Source organism: Catharus ustulatus, chromosome W (assembly GCF_009819885.2).
Source record: "Catharus ustulatus isolate bCatUst1 chromosome W, bCatUst1.pri.v2, whole genome shotgun sequence".
Taxonomy (NCBI): domain Eukaryota; kingdom Metazoa; phylum Chordata; class Aves; order Passeriformes; family Turdidae; genus Catharus; species Catharus ustulatus.
The window spans coordinates 6,867,719-6,891,212 of NC_046261.2; the positions used below are offsets into that span (position 1 = coordinate 6,867,719).

A 23,494-nucleotide genomic window follows, 5' to 3' on the forward strand; every position below is an offset into this window, starting at 1 on the left:
TAGGTTTGCCAGATTCCACAGCATGTGCCCTGTGCACCTGACCTTGTCAGGGTCATTGTCATGCTGTCCATCCCTCCCAAAGAGTACCTCCAATACTGCCACTTCTCTCAGCTCTTGAATTCCTTCCTCAAGGGTCTTCCAGTGCATTCTATTGTGGTGCTCCTGCATTCTTTCTTTGTTAACAAACCTCTCTCACACTCATTAAAAGCCGCTCCCAGAGGGGAAGTGGGCCTGGCTCCCTTACGAATATCTGGTCCACACCTGAGTCCTGGGACAAGGATCCCAAATTCCTTGCCTCTGTACCATCCAAGTGCACACCTGTACCCATAAGGTCCCAGACCCGAAGTAACCAAGTTGTCAAAGCCTCCCAGCCCCGTCGTGCAATATCTTTCCGCAGATTACGGAGATTTTCATAAGACAGGGACACAGTGATGATTTCAACCTCTGGCTCCCCTGCTGGTTGTGAGGGCCCTCCTCTCTGGTCCTCCTTGTCTAGGTTCCTTGTTTTCATCTTAGATTTTCTAGTTTCCACAGGGGGTGACTGCTGCTGGCTGTGTGTGCCCTTGCAATTCAGCTGGAACCAGGGCAGATGTAACACCTATGGGTTCCACTGCAGCATCACTGGATTCTCCCCTTTTAAGGCAGGGTTTCTCATCAGCTGGGGAAAGGTACTCCTTCATCATCTGGCTCATCTCCTTCACTAGAAAACCCACCCACTCCGGGTGGTTCCTCTCTGAGGTGGGCTGTGGGGCATGGTCGGGCTCTGGGGCAGCATCCCTAGTCTCTGGGGCAGGGTCAATGTCTGCAGCATCATCCCTATTTCCTGGAGTAGGCATCAGGGTTGTTATCCAGTTCAATTCCCATTTATCTCTAAATGTTAAATAGAACAAGCCTATCAATAACACCAGCCACTGTATGACATCATTAGCATTTAAAGGAGATTTCAACCCTTCAAAAACTGGTGGGATAGACCCAAAAATCTGGGTGAAGGGTTGGGAGAAAATTTTCCCTGGTGTTATTCCATCACAGTAGGTACCATTATTAAAGTAACCCCAAAAATATGCAGCTAGTGTGTGATATCCCAGAATCCATGTACCTGCCTTCCAAAGGAAGTTAAAAATCCATGAATTCCTCACCTTATCAACCCATAAAACAAGCTGGACAACAGCCACAGTAGCCTTAGTTATAGGGCCCATGTTTAGATAAGGGGTTGCAAATGGGAGAGATATATGTGAATAGGTGCAGCCAAAACCAGGTTAAACTGGACAACATGTTGTTAGCACACAAAAAAACAACCTTAGGCAACTGAAGAACTATTATTCCTTTTTTACCCTCTTTTCAATGCCTTCAGGCCCCACGTTTTTTGGGCGCCAAGATCTGTCTTGTTTTAGAGGACAGGTACTGCCAGAAAAAAGGCAGGAGCTTTTCCTAAAACGGAGAGTGAAAATCCCCTCCCTCCCAATTTACTATAATTTAGAAATTAAGGGGCTCTCAGGCAAAGGTATGGGTTTAGGAATAACAGTTCTTTACTGATATATCTACAAGACAAACAAGAACAACATCAGCTATGAAAAAAATCAGCGACAAAACAGAACAAAACTCAGTCCCTTTTCCAGTCACGGGCACTCTTCTCCGCACTGTCCTGGTGGAGAGTGGGGCGGGCCCCTCGCAGCCGTGGCAGCAGCAGCAGCGGAGGTGGAGACGACAGGGCTGTGTCCCAGGTGGGAAGAGGGTGAAGGAAGTCTCTGCTCACCGTTTGGGTCCCGGTTCTCATCGCTGTTCTCAGAAGCAGGAGGCTGCAGCAGGGCCGGGCTGCAGGGCAGATCCGACTGCAGAGAAAAAACCTCTCTCCTCCTCGTTCTGACAGGCAAGAGAGTGTCCCCCTGGAAGGACAAAGAAACCCACGGCCATCTCTTTTTTCTTGAGCAATTAAAAGCTAAGGGAGTCGCCCTGGCTAGCTTCCTTAGCATGATAATGAGAAAAATTCTCCACCTCCACCAAGGGAAAGAGTAAAAACCTCCCAACCCCCAACATCCCAGGGAGAACAAACAGTCCCATCAAAGAAGTGGATGACCAACCTAAAAGCAATGCATGCATACCTTGCCCTGGTGGTCTGAAAACTCCTGTGGGAAGCAAATGAACAGATGAATTAAGCAATGTTACTGTGTGGGAGGTTGTCAGGTCCAGTCCAGTGCTTCCTGGTGTGGCGGGTTGTAAATAGGCGATGGTCTGGCAAATGCTGCTTGTGGTAGCTGCTCTGAGGCTTGCTGCTGTCCGCTCTGGTTTGCATGCCCCACAAATTGCACAAGCAAAGCTTCTAACCCCTTTTTTCAACTGAGCATCAAAAATGGCATACTGAATTTGGGTTAATAATAAGTTCACCAGTCCCTTTAAATCATGAGGGGTCATGAGTTGACAATATATACCATAAAAGATTAGCAAAATAGAGAGATCCCAGCCATATCTATTGCTGTGCAGTGTAGTTCCCACTGTGGGTTGCTTCCCCTGGCACCGTGAAACGACTGGCATGATTATTTTTGCTGTGATATCAAAATCCCCTTTACTTGGGAGCCTTTTCCTTTAATTGCATCCAGTTTTCGTGCGGGTGAGGAGGGAATAGGTCAGGCTTAGCATCTGGATCTACTTGTCCTGGGTTGAAGGAGACCCCTCCTCCTCACTGCTGGAGCTGCAGTCAGCAATATAGGCTGCTAACGACTATAAGGCTGGATGCCTTCTCCTCCTTTGACTGAGTGGAGGAGGGGTTGATAGCTGTGGTTGCTCTTCAGTATCAGGGGCACCAGTTTCAAGCAGGCAGGGAGAGTCAGTGGAGCAGGGGGCCGGCAGCATCTGCAGAAGACACAGCCTGAGACTGCTCTTGCTTTTTTAATGTCTCAAAAATCACCCTCCAAGACAGAAGCATGCGCATTGCCGGTTCATGTCCCGTAGTAGCTAAATCATAGGGCTTAACTCCCACATTATCCCAAACAGCAGCTGTAAAAATAGAGAGGGTCAGTGACATCAGTGTAATATATGTTGTTATAATTCGTATTTATATAATATAAGAAGGTTGTATGAAATAAAATAAAATAAAAAGGAACCACTGCCACCAGCACCCAGAGTCATAGACAAAGGCCTTAATTAGCATATCAACAAACCTAGCTCAATGATCCTGAAATCACTCAACAACCGAACAGGAAAAGATCATTGATAAAGAATATATCAAGTACCACATACCAGACAGCCAGGAGGTTCCTGGGAGTTCCCCCATATCAATGCTAGTTCCCGTAAATCCAATCACCTCCACCAGGAAAAATTGCATTCCAAAGCTTCGGTTCCCGTAAGCGGGAGCCAGCACTCCCAAGGGAAATTACACCTCAATACGGAGCAGACACAGCCCTCATCAGGATTCATCGACGCACAGGAAGGACCTTTTGTCCAGGGCAGCACCAGAAAAAGGATTTAATCTAAATATGAGAATCTGCAGCAGAAACAAAGGAAACTCTCGCCTCAGGCCAGAAAAACTGTATAAAGCTGGACTCTCCGAGATGGCAATGTGTGAACACGGGGGGGGGTCTGATGCGGTAGAGGTCAGATCAGCATGTGTGTCCACCCAGTGCCAACCCCGGGCTCGGCGCTGTCGTATTTTCGCTTGTGGCTTCCCAGGACCGTATTTTCGGTTGCAAAAATAAAAATTGCTGTTTTGCTATTTAATTCTACTTGATTCGGTTATTAACTATAATATCAGGATACTTAACGGCCACCCATTTAAGAATCAGTTTCAAGTCCAGTTTTGGCGAGGATTTGCCATGCTTCGCAAGCAGAGAAAGCATTAGTTCAAAAATGCCTCTCTCTTCTTTTGATATATTTTTTCCCAAGTTCCCCCTGGCTCAGCTCCTTCTCCGTGGAGGGATTGTTCTGGGCCCACTCCTGGTTCTCTTAGCAGCACTTCCAGTTCCAAGGGGCTCACTGATTGCAGCACAGATAGACTGTTCCTTGCTCCTCACACGGAGCTACAAATTATTGGCGATTGAACGATGGGGACATTCCAAGTTGTGATCAGAAGCCAAATTTATTCAGTATAGAGGCGTTTTTATAGGGTTTTTCCTGTATGGTACTTATATAGGGTTCTGCTTTTGGTAACAATTTTTCATTGGTTACACATTCTTCATGGCACCACGTCACCTGGTATTATCTTATCACAAAGTTTCTTAGTCACTTCTTGCCCAAGGAGCATTTAACTGTGTCTATCTCTCCCACAGTTTCTGCTGATCAGGCCTAAGATATCAGACCCCTTTATCAGTTGCATTGTACTCTCTGTTTTATTCCACCATATTTAAGTCTACCCCTTGAGCCCATCTGGATGGCACATCTCCTGATGACCCGAGGTGTCAGGGGCATACCAAGAAAGAAACAAGTCTCCCTTGTGTTGCCATTCCAAATCTACCTGTCCGTTGTGATGTTCTTCAGTAGCCTGACTCTTGGGTATGTGTGCATGCACATGATGGACTTTTACAGCCAACTTCTCTACCCAGGCAGTGATGTCTTGCCACAATTAAGCAGTCTTTATGGGTTTCCCTCTTATGCTGGTTTTGCAATAATTGTTTTTTGGTGAAGAGGGAAAAAGTCAGCCATGAAAGTGATTCTCTGTGAGGAGCTGCTAGCAGCTTCCTCCATGCCTGGCAAAACCAATCGCTGGCTAGCTCTGAGAATTGGCACACTGCTAAGCTAATTAGAAAAGCTGGTAATGCCTCTGACATATTTAAGAATGAAAAAAACCGCTGGAAGCTCTCTTTCTCCCTGTTCTGTACAGGGGAGTGGGGGGGCCATCTGAGTCCCCATCCTGGTGTCATGAGCAATCATGAGGCCAGGGAGGTGCCACGAAGCTGCAGTTATCTTGCATTGCTCACAATGGACTTCATTTACGTAGCTACTTTTAACCAGTCATGCTGCGGACAGAAAGACAAAAGCAGTAGCAGTTTTTCTTTTTTCAGTGTCCCACATGAAGAAAAGGTGTGGAGTGGAGCTGGCAGCTTGCGCAGTGCCGGCGGAGACCACATAACCAATAGAGGGAGAAGCAGAGCGAGCAATTCCCCGACTGCAGAGCCTACACAAGATCAACCTTTCAGCGCTGCAGAACTCTAAAAAAACTGTTTCAACTGATAGAACTTGAAAATAAATGAACCTGCGAACACCAATTCTCACCCAAGTCAGAGAAAAGGAAAAAAGTGAGGACATATGAAAAGAACAATATGGCGACACTAAGGTTGTTGAAAAAGAGGGAGGGGAAGGAGGAGATGCTCCGAATGTCAGAGCTAAGATTCTTCTGCAAGTTGTGATGAGGACTGTAATACAACAAACTGTTTCCCTGTAATTAATGAAGTGCATGGGGGATGCAGCATTCATCTGCAGCCCATGAGAAAAAGACGTCGTGCTGAAACGTGAGTGCTGAAAAGCTGTGATCTGGTGAGAGGCTTGAACAAAGAGAAAGAAAACCCTCACTTTCAGAGACAGAGGAAGAGGACTCTTGCTTTCATACTAGAACAACTCATCCTTAAAAACTGCACCCCATAAACTAAATGGTCCATGAAAAGCAGTTGTGGGAAGACTGCAAGCCATGGGAGAGACTTCATGTTCCAAGCAGGTAGCAGGGGGACTGTTAGCCATGAAAATTAAAACCAGGTTGGAAAAGTGGACAGAGAATGTTGTAATTCACTGTTCTAGATGCACTGAAAATGGTTTATCCCTAAACCCCTGTGGTCTGTCCCATGGTGTAACCCCTTCGTTCCCCTTTCCCCTCTGGCCAGACCTGGTTAGCTAGAGTCCAAATCCCTCTGCCCCCTCACCGAGGTTTGAATATCCCCCACGTCTCCTGTATCTGGTCTCTTTTTCTCCTGGAAGCCCTCCAGAATAAATCTTGGAATATATTCCTGAGAAGAAGAGCCTCTTTTGGTCTTTTGCCTCATTCATGCAGGAATCTAGGGCTTCCTCCTGGTACTGAGCTAGCTAGGAGCAGGAGGAAGACTCAGGATATCTTTGCAATTGGCGTTAGCAACGTGGGGCTTTCATGCAAATTAGAGAGCCCTATGCGCAGCTGGGAGTCCCTTTTCAGGGATTCAGTGAGCCATTTGGACTGTCCAATTACCTTAAATTGCTCTGAGCTGCTTTTTGTGCAGCCAGGAGGCTTAAGGACAAAATTGGCAACTCGCTTTTGCGCTAGGCAAGTAGATTTCTGAACAAGGACCCTCCACAGAGTCACAGATGCCGGCGCCCGCAGGAGAGGGGTGAGTTTACCTTCGTGCTAGGCAGAGACCCAGAAAAAATGTCCCCAGTTACGGCGGGGAGGGTCCCCGGAACATCATGTGGCGGGACACGTGCGGTTACCTAAGCGGAGGTGAGTCACATGTGCTCACCCATGTGACTGCAGCGACGCGTGGACAGTGCATGACTCGGTGGGCGCAGCTTGGAGGCATGTGGTGCGACTCCACGGCGTGGGCGCAGCTCCACTCCGCAGTGCGGCGACTCCGCGGTTCGGATTCACAGTGCCGCTTTCAGAAGTGGCGCAGGCAGCAGCAGTGCGGCTTTTCGTCGGCGGGATCGGCAGCAGTGCCATCTGACCTCCTGGGCATGCGGTCCTGCGGCGGGCGCAGTGCGGGGGGAACCCAGAAGCGGCGGTGGAGTGGCAGGACTTTCCCTGTGCCAGCGCCGACCGGGAAAAAAACGGCAGTGACACAGCCTGGCGGCGTGTGTGCTGCCTCTCCATTCTTTCGACTAGGGGTCGGGAAATGACAACAGCCGCCTTTTTCTGTGTTTTAACTGTGGATTGGGGTAGATAAACGGGGCAGATTGCTTTAAAACATCATGGGCGCACAGCTTTCTGCTCAGAAAAAGAGTTTATTTTCCCAGTTCAGGGAAATATTGAGTGCTGGAGATGTTATCGTCTCTAAGAAATGGTTAGAACATTTTGCCTGCTGGTTATCTGTTAAAATTTTGGATTTTAACATGCAAAATATAAATTCGGTTTTATTTTGGAATTAAATAGGGGATCTATTAACACTGAAAGTGGAAAATGGGGATGAAACAGTCTATTTGTTCATCCCAATACTCTTGCAAATTCAGAAACAATTACAGTAATTTCACGCATATAAGGCGCACCCTTTTGACTAAAATTTTGGTCCAAACCCGGAAGTGTGCCTTATACCCCGGAGTGCCTTATATATGGACAAAGTTCGGAAATTTACCAACCCGGAAGTGCGAGCCCACAGCAGCCCCGAGCCGAGTCGAGCCCGCCCGGCCCCGAGCCGAGCCAGTAAACCCCACAATCGCACAATTCCGTTACTAATTCATTACTTTGTTGCACGTGGATCCTCGCTGGAAAAAAAAGGGGGCCTTATACGCCAGTGCACCTTATATATGGACAAAGTTCCGAAATTTGCCAACACCCGGAAAGTGCACCTTATACTCCGGTGCGCCTTATACTCGTGAAATTACTGTACTTCAGACGGATAACAACAGAAAGCAGCAGCAGAACCCCCCAGATTCCCTTTCCCTTTTTCCCCTCACCCTGTACCCTGGAATTGGGGGGAACCTGCAGGTCACCCTAGGACACACAGAGCACCCAGCTTGGCCGTAGCTGCTCTGGACCCCTGAGCCCCCCCAGTACCCCGGTTCTCACAATTTTGTGCAGGTTGTCAGAGAAACCTCCCTGTACCCCTCTCTCCCAACTGTTTTCCCTCAGGAATCCTGTTCAGAAAGCCCTAAAAGTGACTTCCCTTAACTCCAAGGCACCAGCTACGTGGCTAAGCCTGAGGAGGTTGGGGGCCAGATCCAAGATGGCCCTGGTCACATGCCTTGTCCCCTGGGGATTGCAGACTGCATGGTGGGGTTCCAATATGGCAACAGCCACATGTTACCTCCTTCATCCCACAATCCCTTCTACTCTCTCGTTTCTGCCCTCAACCCTTTCCCCTCCCAAAACCCTTTCCTGCCTTTGGCCACCCCGCCTCCTCATTCCTCCAAATGCCCGCCCTGCATGGTGTCACTTTGCAACCCCGCCCCCATGTGTTGCAATACTGGTTCCCACGGTTCCCCTTCCCACCCAAGCGGTCCTGCCTCCTCCCCTGCTCCAGTTTCACATGCCTGCCCCCACGGTTGCTGCGGAAATAAGGACGGGGGAGAAGTGGCTCTTAATCCAAGCTGCCGCAGCTCTGGGGAAGAGGCTGGAGCCCCTGCAGGCTCCAGTGCTGGTGGGGATGAGAGTGGGGAGGGCCCAGCTCACAGCCCCTGCGGGGAAGACGGTGTCCCTGCGGCGAGGGATGGTGAACAGCCCCCTGGGCCCAGCGGGACAGGTCGGGGTCCAATCCACCACGGAACCCCAGGGGGAAGGAGGAGCCCTTCCTGCCCCTAAACTCCAGGGGAAGGGGGGCCAGCCTCATCCTGGACCCCAGGGAATGGGGGGTGGAATGCTTCCTAGCCCCCAGAAGAGTGGAGAAAAAAGGGAATTCACTGGAAGTCAAAACCAGGAAGAACACATACCCTAAGCTGCTCCTGTTGTTCATCTTGGAAGGAAAAATGGCAAGAGAAGTTACCAGCCTTGGTACTTCTGCAGAAGCAGTGAAATTTTTAAAGGAATGATGACAGCTACTTTTAATTAAAATGAGCTTGTACCAAACGATATCAAGGACCTTTTCAGATGTCTGTTAACTCCCTCGGAGTATGATCTCTGGGAAAGCATGTGGAAAAAATCTTTGAGGGTGCTTCTGCAAGAGTTTTAACAAAGCTCTGAGGATGCAAAGGATGGTGATGACAATGATATTACACATGAACACTTATGTGGTGAGGGGAATTGGCATTGCCCCAAGAAACAAACACAAGTGTTATCCAAATCTGTTTTGGATAACATCTACAATGTTGCAGAAAAGGTTTTTAATAAATTACCAACAGTTGAAGTCAAAGGTAGTTATGTTAACATTAAACAGTTTGCCTCCGTGAATTTCTTGCAATTTGTAGATCGTCTTCGCTTAAAAGTGGAAATACAGGTTCCAGACCCAGTGGTACAAGCCAAATTGATTAAAGAGATGGCTCAGTGGAATGATAATGAAGCCTGCCGCAGGGTTATACTTAACTTTCCCCTCAAGCCAGCACCCACTCTCGCACAGATGACAGAAACCTGCACCAGAAAAGTAGAACTCTTCGATGCACATGAGAGGAATCTAGGACTGGCACACCCAAAGACTGCGGCAGCTGTAACACCAGGAGCAAGGAAGCAACCAATGTCACCAGAGCAGCTGCTGCATATCATCTGCTTCCAGGGCAAAAAGCCAGGACACTTGGCCAGAGAATGTCCACAAAGCCAGAAACAGAAGAAAATCAACAAACAAAAAAACTGAGTCTAGAACACGTACCTGCCATTAACACAATCACGCACAAAGATATAAATACAGCGGGCTGCACACTGGCAAAAGACTCTTAAAAAAAGGGGGGGAGGATGGGATAGAGGGTGTGGGGATGCAGGGTAACAAAACTGCCAAATGTTCAATTACCAAAGTTTGGCAGCCCCATGGCCATTTTAGGCTCGTGACTACCAAAGGCTTTCATTTCAGGTCTACTGACTGGACAGTCATTAGAGTGGACCTGCCAAACAACTTACTGGACATCACGATACACGACATGGAACTGGACACTGAGTATTTTGTTATTGGGGACATAGCACACACATCCCTGGAGATTGAGGTGGTTCCCATGACCATCAAGGGAAGAGTAACCTGCCTCATTCTCCTAGCACGCTGCCCTCAACCACCATTCTACCTGGTCGAGGGGCAAATCCTCGCCCAGGTCATTCCCATTCCAGCAGAGGTCCCAGAAGATGGAAAATCACCTGAAGTCTACTGGGCAGAAGTGGTGGGTGAGGAAAAACCCTCTATGGCATGCAACCTAAACCGTGGATCAGACCACCTCCATTTGGAAGGGGGGCTTGAAACAGGGGCAGATGTGATGATCATACCTGAGAGAATGTGGTCGTCACAGTAAAATCGCAACCCGTGGATGGCAAAATCCAAGGTGTAGGAGGGGTCAAATTGGCAAAGATATCAAAAAACATCATGCAAATTCAAATTGAAGGGCCAGATGGAAAATTGGCTACTGACCATCAGTTTGTTACAGACTATAAGTGCCCCCCATGGGGGAGAGACACCATGTCCCAGTGGGGAATCAAAAGGATTATCCCTAAGACTCCCCAGGATTTTTAAAGGTGACCAATGTGGAACACCCTACCCAAAAGCTAACATGGTTGGACGACACTCCAATTTGGGTACCACAGTGGTCGATGAGTAAGGAGAAACTTAAGGTACTTGAGGAGCTTGTATAGGAGCATTTGGCTAAAGACCACATAGAAGAAACTACAAGCCCTTGGAATTCCCCAGTGCATGTAATAAAGAAACCAGGGAAGGATAAGTGGAGATTGCTTCATGACCTCCAGGAGATAAACAAAATAATTGCGGACATGGGATCATTCCAACCTGGGATGCCTTCCCCAATGACGCTTTCTCAAAATTGGAAATTGGCTCTCCAGGACATCAAGGACTGTTTCTTTCAAATTCCCTTACACCCAGAGGATGCTCCATGGTTTGCCTTCTTGGTTCCTAATATCAATCAAGAAGCCCCAATAAAGCGCTACCACTGGAAGGTACTCCCACAAGGGATGAAGTGCAGTCCCTCCATCTGCCAGTGGTATGTGGCCTCATTGCTGCCCTCGGTGCGTGCTCAGAGAAGGGAGGTCATCATCTTACACTACATGGTTGATGTGACGCTGTGTGCCCCCGATGACTTTATAGTCCAGCACACACTTGACCTAGTGGTTAAGGTTTTAACCTCTGCTGGATTTCAATTGCAGGAGGATAAAGTCCAAAGGATGCCACCTTGGAAGTACCTGGGCTTGGAGATCACTGCAAGGACCATTGTTCCTCAGAAATTGGACGTTAATTGTAATCAAAAAAACTTAGCAGATCTCCATTCCTTGTGTGGGTCTTTGAATTTGGTTAGGCCCTGGCTAGGCCTCACTAATGAAGGCCTAGAGCCCCTTTTCAATTTATTGAAGGGGGAGAGAGAGCTGATTTCTCCCAGGGAACTGACCCCAGAGGCAAATGCTGCAATCGAAAAGATACAAAAAGCTCTAGCAGAGAGGCAGGCTCATCGCTACCAGCCCGAGTTGCCTTTCAAATTTATAGTCCTGGGAAAACTGCCACACTTACACAGTTTGATATTGCAATAGATCGAGGGGCAGAGACATTCACTATTAATCATAGACCGGGTCTTCCTCTCCCACCAAAGACCCAAGACCATCACAAAGCCACAAGAACTCATAGCTCAGTTGATCCTTAAAGCAAGGATGAGACTGCATGAACTGGCTGGTTGTGACTTTGCATCTATTCACCTTCCAGTCAAACTCTGATAAGGGAAGGAACTCTCCTGAGAGGTTGGCAAAGGAGATGTTCGAGCACTTGCTCCAGAGCAACGCAAGCCTCCAGTTGTCTCTGGATAGCTACAGTGGACAAATATCAGTCCATGTCCCATCTCACAAGCTGTTTAATGAGGAATTCAAAGTCATTCATCATGAGAAGAGGAGTCAGAGACCACTCAAAGCTCTCACAGTGTTCACAGATGCATCCGGGGCTTCCCACAAGTCAATGATGTCTTGGAGAAATCCTCAGACTCAGCATTGGGAAGCTGATGCTGAGTTTGTGGAGGGATCGCCTCAGGTAGCTGAACTGGCTGCAGTGGTAAGAGCTTTTGAGAAGCTCTCGGAGCCAATTAACTTGGTAACCGACTCAGCCTATGTAGCGGGGTTGGTGTACAGGGCAGAGCAGGCAGTGCTCAAAGAGGTCGACAATGAGCAGCTTTTCAGGTTGCTGTCAAAACTAATCTATCTGATTTCCCACAGAGAACATCTGTTCTATGTGATGCATGTGAGGTCACACACCGATTTGCCAGGTGAGATCGCAGAAGGGAATCATCAGGCAGACTCCCTTGCTACCCTAGCTGACAAAGCACACCTCCCAGACATCTTCCAACAGGCAAAACTGAGCCACCAGCAATACCATCAGAATGTGCCAGGTATGATCCGTCAGTTCCAGCTAACACGGAGTCAGGCTCAGGCCATTGTGGCCACCTGTCCCAGCTGCCATCTCCAGGCCATGCCATCACTAGGTACAGGGGTTAACCCCCAAGGCCTTGACAGCTTTGAAGTGTGGCAGACAGACATCACATACATTCCCAGTTTTGGTCACCTCAAATATGTTCATGTAAGCATTGACACATATTCAGGTGCAGTTTATGCCTCGTCCCATGCAGGAGAAAGAACTGTGCATGCCAAACAACACGTAGTGCAAGCTTTTTCAGTATTGGGGATCCCTAAGGAAATCAAAACAGATAATTGCCCAGTGTATGTGTCCAAGGAGTTCCTGGAATTTGTCCAGCAGTGGGGAGTGGAACATAAGACTGGCATCCCCCATTCCCCCACAGGCCAAACTGTGATTGAGCGTGCACACCAGTTGCTCAAGCAGGTTCTAACTAGACAGAGCAGTTCAACTGTGTGGATGTCTCCACAGCAGAAGCTCTGCAAAACCCTGTTCACTATCAATTTTCTGAACTGTTCATTTGAAAACATGAGTCCTCCTGTGGTTCGTCATTTTAACAGTGGTAAACAGTTCAAAGTGTCTCAGCATCCACCAATTTTGATCATGGATTACCCAGAAGTGGGTGAAGCCTTTTGTCCCCAGACATCCAGCTCCTGCTGAAGGTGACGAGAAGCAAGTGGCAGTTGCTTTGAAAAGAAGACACCACTGGAAAGAGGAAAGAGAACCTACATAGAGGACAACCTTCCGGCATACACACTTTTAACATGTTTTAAAATGTTTGTTTTCTTTTTAGAGAATACCTTCCTCCCACTCAACCCCATGATGAACCCCATCCAAGTTGTCATCCTGTTAACATTGAAGAGTCTGGCAGTTGCATGGATCGGTCCTCAGCCACGTCAAAACGTCTGGGTGACCCTGGCACAGGCACTCCAACAGGAAAACATATGCCTGTCTACAACAGCAGCAGAAATATCTATGTCCATTTGCCTGGTAGGAGTTCCCTTGAAGGTTGGAAAATATTCAGCCAGCTTTGAACACGGATACCCTATGAACTTCTTGAGTCACACACCATTTCATCATATAAACATCGTAGGCAGCAAGCTGTAATGAGTAAGAATCCTATAGAGGAACTGCTGCCAAGTTTGCCCAAAGCAACTCAGGAACCCCACGAATTAGAGTTGTTGGGTTCCTATCCAACACAATACTGCATTCATTTTATAGTTTTTCCTATCCAACACAATACTGCATTCATTTTATAGTTTTTCCAAAACCTTCTGACACCAAAGAGTTCCACAACATAAAGCAATACAGGCAGGAATTCATGGCCAAAAGGGGGTGCAATATTTTAAGTCAGATTGCAGCAGACACCCCTTCTCTAACAAGTCCCAAGAGCCTCCCTAAGGGATTGTTCTTGATTTGTGGAGATCGGGCATGGGCACAGATTCCTTCTCGGCTATTAGGAGGGCCATGCACCTTCAGGCGGCTGTCCCTGTTGGCACCCAACGAAACCTTAATTAGTGATTGGACTCATAAAAACAAATCGGTTAATAAAATCCAAAAAAGAAGTGCAGATAATCTGGACAGAATCTGTGATTCTGAAATTTTTCATTGGGCCAAGTCAAAAAGAATTGCTGTATCCCTGTTTCTTCCATGGGTTGCAGCAGCCAAAGCTCTGGGTGAATTGGGCCACCCAGAGTGTTGGATAGTCAAACAGGCAAATTTGATATCCACTGCCGTCAGTTCCCTCCTAGAAGACGAGGAAGTTACCAGACAGGCCACACTCCAAAATCGTGCTGCTATAGATTTCCTCCTGCTACTGCATGGACATGAATGCCAGGAATTTGAAGGACTTTGCTGCATGAACCTGACCTCGAAAGCTCCTAACGTCCACGCTGCCCTCCGAAACACGAATAGCTTGGTCGGACAAGTGAAACAAGAATCTGAAGATTGGTTCAATGAACTGTTCAAAGGTTGGGGACTCACAGGGTGGTGGACTTCTATAGTTAAAACTATTTTGTTATTTTTTAAAATTCTTTTCCTTGTAATAGTGGCATTCGGGATCCTACGTCACTTAGTTTTCAAGACCATTAATGGTCTCATTCCTTCTACCTCAGTAGTCAATCATATAGAGATGAAAACCCTAAAACAATCTAACTCTCCCACTAACTTCAAACTCCCCCCACCTCTTCCTGACCCTAGAAAAGATTTCTGTCCTTTGGGCTCATCCTCTTTGCCTCCTGGACACTATGAAGAAATAAACGTCAGAACCCCCAGGGAGAAAAGAGTCTCTTTTGTATCTTTTACCCTTGTTCATGCTGGTGTCTCAGGTTTTCCCTGCTACTGAGCTATCAGGGAGCGGGTTAACCGTCAGACAATGGCACAAATCCAAATGAACAAAAAGGATACATTAATAAGCACATAAAGGGTAAATTTTCCAACAACGTTACAGACTCCATAATCCGTTGATGACACATTTGTAGCTGAATGACACCTTCCCTTTTAGTTAAATAAATCTTCTTTCATATACAGTTACATTTTATGGCCAAAAGACCAAGTCATCTGTCCAGTCACCAATCAGAACTAAGCAGCATCCACTTAACTTTACAACTGGCCACTGCTATCATAATGGGCAACCAACCTAATTGCTTAAAGCATGGGCTTTCAGCTACTAATTCAACACTGTTATACAAAAGCAATACCTTTCCCCTAGGTACGTTAAGTTCCTCTCTTTTGGGGTAGTAAATGCTATGTGAAAGGAAATGGTACAAGACACATTACTCAGTACTGCCATCCTCTCTGTGGAGGAGAGTAAAACCCAAAGTAAAGGTAACATTCGTCAATTTAAATTTAAGTTTTTAGCTTGAGTCAAATGTGCCCATTTATTTACTCTGAATGATCATCTTCACAGCATGTTCTTTAAGAGTCCATGCTTCAATCCACCTGATGGTCGGTGTCTTCCGTCTTTCGGTTATGAGACCATCCATCCTGTTCCTTCTGGGGTGCTCCAAATATGGCATAACACAAGCAGCAACCCAATGAGGACCATTCTCTGTCAAAACACAAGCATATCCTCTCCCCCATATTATTAATTCCACTGGACCAGTCCACATTCCAGTAATTAAATCCTTAACCCATACCTTAACATCCTTACAAAAATTAGGCTGTTTAGAATTTAAAGAAGAAAAATGATGAAATGTAGGAGACAACTCTAAATCAGGAGAAGGACACAAGAAGTTTAACACATAAACAGTTTTATCCAATCTCACTTGAGGTGGTTCCTTTTGAATTCCCCCTTTTTGTCTTTGAATCTGGCGCTTCAAAACACCATGAGCACGTTCAATAATTGCTTGGTCTGTCGGGATATGGGAGATACTGGTAGAATGGGTAGAATGTTCAATACCCCAGGCACGAAAAAATGTTTGCAATTTCTGTGAAATATATGCCAGACCATTATCTGTTTTTACATACAAGGGAACACCTAAAATAGAAAAAGTATGACAAAAATGATGAATAGCATCTCGAGCTGTTTCATCTGCAAATGCTGATGCAACCATAGCATGAGAAAAGGTATCAACTGTAACACAAACATACTTTAAGTGACTAAATTCAGGCACTTTTGTAACAACAGTTTGCCATTCTTGTAAAGGCAGTAAACCCCTAGGACTGGTAACATAATATTGCAAGACATGAGTCATATGGCAATCAGGACAAGAAGAAATGATGGACTTTGCTTCACTGTGTGATAACTTAAATTGTTGCCGTAATGCCTGAGCACTTTGATGAAAAAATTGATGAGACAAAACTGCCTGTTGTAACACATTAGGTACTGTTTTGACTGTTGAAGCAGCCACAAGGGAATCCACATATGCATTACCTTCAACAAAAAATCCAGGTAGTGATGTATGACTATGAATATGCATGATAAAATAGAGATGCCTTCGATTACGAATAACAGTCCACAATTTCAACAATATGACAAATAATGGTTTCTCCCTTATTTTATACAACACAGTTTGATCTAAGTGTTTAACTAAATTAGCAACATAAACTGAATCAGTAACTATATTTACAGGATTAGGAAACAAGGTAAATGCTAAAAGTACAGCACATAGTTCAACCAACTGTGGACACCCTTGTTGAATCATCACTTCATATTCCCAATGATCATCCTTTTTCCAGACCACAGCAACCTTTCCAGTTTTTCCTGATCCATCTGTAAAAACTGTCATACCTTCCACTGGGGCAGGAGAACAGATTTGCTTCCCCTGGAAAGGAATATTCCTGGTCAAAGTCAAAATAGGATGAGAAGGCAAATGATATGTTATTTGACCTGCAAAATAAGATAAAGCAGATTGCAATTCATGATGATTCTGAAAACACCATTCAAAATACGATTGTTGTACAGGTATCACAACAGTTACAGGATCACAACCTAAGATCTCATGACAATGTCTGAGGCCTTTGATGATGCTATCTGCAAAAAACTCGTAAAGCCCTGGAGCTGTTTTCCGGGATCTAAAAGGCAAAAATATCCATTTCAAAATATGCAGTTTATCTTCCTACTCATTATTCCATTGACACAATATTCCACGTGGCACTTCACGACCTTTTAAGATAAATAATTGGGCTCCAACAGAAAGAACTATCCTGTTAACAAATTTACATGTCAAAGCCAGTTCAATTTCTGCTATAGTTTTTTCTGCTGCAGCAAACATCTCTTATTAGTAGCAGAAGTAGTCCCTGATAGTAATGCAAATAAAGGTTGCAATTGATGATTAGTTATCCCCAAATATGATCTAATCCAACCTATTGCACCAACCAATTTCTGTACATCAGTAACAGTTTTGACTTCAATGTCTAAAGCGACAGGCTGAGGTACAATCTGAGTATTGGTTATTGTCATCCCCAAATATCTCCAAGGCATCTGTTTCTGTACTTTCTCTGGGGCAATAATTAAACCAAAAGTTTCCAAATTTGTAACAACACATTGTTTGAGAGCTGACAATTGTTGTTCATTTTCAGATGCCAAGAAGATATCATCCATGTAATTATAGCAATAGCAATTATTAAATTACTCTCGCACCTTTGATAAGACCTGTGCCACAAACTATTAACAGATAGTTGGAGAATTTTTCGTTCCCTGAGGTAGGACTCTCCATTGATATATTTTACTAGGTTCAGCATGATTTAAGAAGACACAGTAAAGGCAAGTTTTTCCTTATCCTGGTCAGCCAATGGAATAATAAAAAAGCAGTCTTTCAAATCAATGATAATTATTTTCCAGCCCTGTGGAATCATTGTGGGTGTTGGGATACCTGGTTGTAATGCTCCCATTGTAGCCATCACAGCATTTACCTGCCGTAAATTGTGCACAAGTCTCCATTTTCCTGATTTATTTTATATCACAAAAACAGGGGTATTCCATGGGCTGAATGATTCTTCAATATGCCCAGTTTGCAGCTGTTCTGCTACTAAATCTTGCAGGGCAGTAAACTTTTCAATAGGGAGAGGCCACTGATCAATCCAGACAGGTTTATCTGTTAACCATGTCAAGGTTACAAATGGACGCTTAAGGTCCTGCAACACAGTGACCCCGCTAAAAACCCATAGTGATCTTGACACCCCATTGAGACAAACAACCTCGTCCCCATAAATTATAAAGAACAGTAGTAACATAAGGCCTGATGTTAGCTTGTTGACCTTCAGGATGTTTCACATTAATTACAATAGCAGACATACCACCTATAGTTGCACCACCCAATCCAACAACTCAAAAAACTGCCTGAGTAACAGGCCACGACGAAGGCCAAAAAGACTGTGAAATGACAGTGACACCTGCTCCTGTATCGAGCAAAGCTGTGAGGGTTATAATCTCTGGATTATATCTTTTAACCGTGACAATACACGTTCCTCCAGATGATGATCTGTCACTTTCTGAGTCCAAAACAACAGAGGTGGTCAGGTAGATCCAAACTCTCCTGTGCCATGAGTCCTGTCCTATGCATTTGGAACACAACTCGCAAAAAGAATAAGTTGAGCAACACAAGTTCCTTTTTGAATAACAACAGGAGGATCACTAACTGACCATAGTGAAACACTAATCTTAAAGAAATTAGGATTTTAGTTAAAAGTTAAAAGTTAAAAGAAACTGAGCTTGAGATAGTTACCTGAAACTTAAATAATTGATTACCTGTCAATTTATGTTTGCTTAACTATGCTTGCAATGGGAAAGGATGAAACTAGTAGTTAGGTCTAAAGAACATGAACAATTGCAACCAGAAACTCATTCTTTGCAAAACTGGAGTTTCCCCAAAAGTCATTTGTATTGTCATTGATAGAAAAGGTCGAGAGTTCAGGGCGAGGAAGACTTGCCTTACTTCCTCCTTCTAAGACCCCTCGCCACAAAAATGACCCCAGACTTAATTCAAGAAGCCAACTACGCATGCTTAATAGCCATTCAAGATAATTACCATAGGAAGCAGGGGATGGGAGGGGCTGTTATTATGAATATGTATTTGTTTGAACCTTTTGTCAATAAATAGACTCTGTGACCACCTGTAATTTTGCAGTGCGTATTAGGGGGTTACCCCACGCTGCTGCCCAGTGCTGAATAAACATACCCTTTCTAACTTTAAATTGTTAGAGAGTCTTTTGTCTGTCACAGTTGAGTATCGGTATTAGACCAATACCCATATTTTGGTAAATCAGTTGGCGACTCTGGTGGGACACTTCTCTCTGGTCGAGGGGCCAACGGGGTTCAGGATCCCTCTAGGATGCCCACCTGGGATCTCCCTAGAAGGAGAACTCCTTTTCCTCGCTAGCACTCCGGGGAGCAGAACTAGAACTGCCGGAGACACAGACAAAAAGGTATGTTTAAAAAATTAAAGATAGGTACTTTTAAGAGAACCAAACTCATAAGACACTGCAAGACATCGTGCGCACAGTGGAAAGGCCTAAAGTGGATTTGTTTGTAAGTTTCCGTGGAATTTGGTATTGACTTGTGTTCCAGGTAAGGCTGGAACTTGTGCCCTGTAGTGGGGATGTAGCGGCAGGTCGGTAGCGGCTGCCAAAGGTAGAGCTCATGCGACAGTGGGTCGGCGGAGCTCGAACTGTCTTGTGTTCCAGGTGGGGCTGGAACTTGTGCCCCGTAGTGGGGGTGTAGTGGCAGGTCGGTGGCCGCTGCCAGGAGTAGAGTTCACACGGTGGGTGAAGCTTAGGCAGCTGTAATAAGTTTTATTTGTAGTTTAAAGCAACGTAGTGGTGATTTCCAGCTTAGGGCACCGGCTGTGGGCACTGGTATGTAATGCCAGCATTGTTGTGGTACAAGAGCAGTGGTGGTTCCAGTTTTATTTGTGGTTTAAAGGCAGCGTGGTGGTGATTTCCAGCTTGAGGCACCGGCTGCGGGCATTGGGGTGTGATGACTGCATTTTTGGTTTGCAGAATGCAGGGATCGCAGTTTGTGGGCGCCGAATGTGTGTGTGTGTGTTTGAGTGTGCAACTTGTTTTTGTGAGCTTTGTGTGCTTCAACTGTGAGTTAGTGGTGTGCTGTATGTGTTTTATTTTGTGTGTTTTTGAGAGCGTGTTGGCAAAAGTTTTGTATGTGTAAGTTGTGAAAGAATTTTGAAATTTACACCTGAGTAGTAGACACCTAAAAAGTGGAGGAATTTGGAGCAGTTGCATTATGTGAATTGCATGAACTAAGCTGTGTGTGTGTAATTTGACTGTGTGTGTGTAAGCAACAAAACTGTGGACAGCGTATTATTGACTGAGAGCAGAAGTTGTGTGTAATTAAGTTGTTTGTTTTGTGTTTAAAAGAAGTGAGCAGTGCGAGATGGTCTAAAAATTATGCCCAACATAGTCCAGTGTAATCCCAGCAACAGACATTGGTGGGGTGATCCGAGTTTTTGCATAGACAACGTCTCTGTTTCTGCTCAACCTTGAAAAGTTTTAATTTTGGTTGTTTGTTTTAACTGTGAAAAATATAGCTAGTTATTTGTGAGGTTTTAGAATTGCTGGTGTAAAGAGTTAGTTTCTAAGTGCAAAGGGGTGAGGTAGCAACATGAGTCCAAAGTTGCTGGTCCCCCCCACCCACTGCAGAGAAACTGTGTCTTGGCCAAAATTTGACAGATTTTTGGCGTAACTTTATGAATATTTAACCCAAGGTATAACGAGAAAGGTTTGGTTTACTAGCAACCTGTAATGAGTAATTTAAAGGAAAGAAAAAATAAATTTTTTCTTTGTTATTTCATGTAAGTTTTGTAAGTAAAGTGTTTGAGAGTGTTTGGTTGTGATATGAGTTCACTTAGAGGTGAATAAAAAGAGTTTCTCTTTAGTTGTGCAGTGTGTGTAGTGAACATTTTGAAACAAAAACGATTGCCAATTTGTGTTAAAAAAAATAACCATTTGTCTTGGTTGGTGACTTGAGTTTTAAAAGAGTTATTTTAAGTGAGTTGGTTCACTGGTTTTTCATGTTAACCCCTTTTTTGTTGGTTGTTTTAATTTCTTTCCTTTTCTCGTTGATGGTATAATTATATGTCAAAGAATAAAAAGTTCAGAGAATTACCCAAGCTAAAGGAAATTCCCTGTCCAAGAAAGAACTGTGACTTTAACCTGTGAGTTGTGTTTTGTTGTGCAGTTTGTTGAAAATTGTAAGTTTAATAAATATATAAATCAAGGATACCTAAAAATGGAATTTATAGTAAACACAAAAGCAACATATTTGATGTTAAATTAAAGATACTTATAACAAATGATTATGTTGTAGTAAAGGGAGCAACTGACCAATCTGAAAAAGCATATTTTTACAAACCACTAAAGTATAAATTGGGGAAACAGTAGAAAATTCATCAATTTTTGTATATGCCTAAAGATCCAGTTGCACTTTTGGACAGGGATATGCTGGAACAGCTGGAAGCAAAAATAATATTTAAAGATGGGAAAATTAGTTTGGAGGTAAAAGATCAACAATATGTAAAATTGTTAAGCCTAAGGTTAATAACCAAAGAAATTGAAGCTGAAAAGAAAGAAAAATTATTAAGAAAATATGAATGAGGTGTTCCTTAGAGTGTGAGCCTCTAATATACCAGGGAGAGCAAAGAATGCTCTACCAGCACAAATCTGGCTTGAAGAAGGAAAACAATCGGTTAGGGTTAAACAATATCCCTTGAAAAGAGAAGACAGAAATGGAATTCAAACAGGTAAGTACATGATTTAAGAGATGTTAATAAAATAACTGACATTTTGTTAACTCATCTGACACCTTAATTAACCTAGTTTACTGTTTTAGATTTGAAGGATGCTTTCTTTTGCCTCCCTCTCCATGAAGCCAGCCAGAAAATTTTTGCATTTGAATGGGAGAATCCCAAAACTAGATGTAAAACTCAGCTCACATGGTGTGTAATACCCCAGGAGTTCAAGAACTCCCCTACTATATTTGGAGAACAACTGGCAAAGGATTTGGAGTCTTGGGAACCCCCACCTCGAGAAGGACAACTGCTTCAGTACGTGAATGACCTCTTAATAGCCACTCGGACCCAGGAGGCATGTGTGGATTGGACAGTAAGCCTCCTAAACTTTTGGGCCTGCAGGGGTATCGGGTATCCCAAAAGAAAGCCCAGATGGTGAAACAAACAGTTATTTACTTTGGCTATAAAGTGAGTGACAAAGGATCTTGAGGCAAGCCTGCAAGGAAGCAATATGCCAACCCCCAAAACCCCAGACAGTAAAAGAACTGAGAACCTTTCTAGGCATGATGGGGTGGTGCAGACTGTGAATTTATAACTATGGATTGTTCATTAAAACCCCTGTATGCCTTGATTGTGGAAGAGAGCAGGGATCTTCAGTGGACAACAGAAGCAACAGGAGCCTTTGACCAACTAAAGAAGACTCTTATGTCAGCTCCAGTCCTGGGACTTCCAGATGTGAGTAAACCATTTCTTCTGTTTTCTCATGAAAAACAAGGGATTGCTCTGGGAGTACTAGCACAAGACTTGGGCCATACCAGAGGGCAGTTGCCTACCTCTCCAAACAGCTGGACATGGCAACCAAGGGGTGGCCAGGGTGCCTCAGAGCTGTTGCAGCAGTAGCAGTGAACATCCAAGAGGCATGCAAGTTCACCCTAGGCCAGAAGATGACCATGCTAGTATCCCACACAGTGTCTGCAGTCCTGGAGGCAAAAGGGGGACATTGGCTTTCCCCACAAAGATTTCTAAAGTACCAGGCCATACTGGTAGAACAAAATTATGTTGAAATTGTGGTAACTAACATTGTGAACCCAACTTCTTTCCTCAGCGGGAGTGAGGGAGAACCAGTGATCCACGACTGCCTGGAGACCATTGAAGCCATCTACTCCAGTCACCCAGATCTGAAGAACATCCCTCTTGAAGATGCTGAGACCTGGTTCACCGATCAAAGGACATGCTGGGTATGTGGTTACCACATGCAGACTGTTGCCAACAAACACCTCTGTGCAAAAAGCTGAAATAATTGCCTAACCCAGGCCTTAGAGCTGGCAAAAGAAAAGAAATCAACATTTATATAGACTCAAGGTATGCATTTAGAGTGGTCCATGCACACGAAACTTTTTGAGGAAAAAAAAAAAAAAAAAGGACCACTAAACTCACAAGTGAAAAATAGTAAACAAGCACAAGAAATACTACAACTATTAGATGCATTTCCGTTACCTGAAAAGGCATCTATTATGCACATCAAGGCACACCAAAAAGTGAGCTCAGAATTGGAAGAAGGAAATATACTGGGGAACAGAAAGGCAAAAGACGCAACCAAAGGTGAGGTACCCAATGAAATGGTCGAGGCAACATGAATTCCAGATGGAAAGATCTCTATTGAAGGTAAGCCAGTATATAACAAAAAGGATAAGAAACTTATTAAGGAAGAGGAAGCAATTTATAACCAGGAGGGGTGAGCTGTAACAAAAAAGGAAAATTGTAGTATCTTTCTACTTGTTGTGGTCATTAGTGCTAAAAGAATATGAGAAAACACATTAGGAGATAGATGCCCTATGCAATTATTTGAAAGATAGAATTCTAGCTAAAAAATTATAAGGCACAGTAGCACAAGTATCTCGTCAGTGTGGGTTTTGCCTCTGAACTAATCCTAAAAACTTTCCAAAGCCTAAAGTTGGACAAATTGGGAAAGGTTGTGGACCTGGGCAGCAATGACAAATTGATTTTACGGAATTGCCCAGGAAAGGGGGGTAATGCTACCTATTAGTATTAACAGATACCTTTTCAAGATGGCCAGAAGCGTTCCCTACCCAGACAGCTAAGACACGAAAAGCAACCAAGGCACTGTTACAAGAAATAATACCATGCTTTGGAGTTCCAGTCACTATAGCTTCCGAT

General features: G+C 44.6%; 1 long non-coding RNA gene across 1 annotated transcript; it reads right to left on the reverse strand.

Moving 5' to 3' along the window:
- Positions 1-1,610: 1,610 nt before the first annotated feature.
- On the reverse strand, positions 1,611-3,377 carry LOC117005081. Its single transcript, XR_004419766.1, has 3 exons — positions 3,235-3,377; positions 2,100-2,991; positions 1,611-1,883 (listed from the first exon to the last, which is right to left on the reverse strand). It is a non-coding gene; the product is annotated as an uncharacterized LOC117005081 (long non-coding RNA).
- Positions 3,378-23,494: the final 20,117 nt, after the last annotated feature.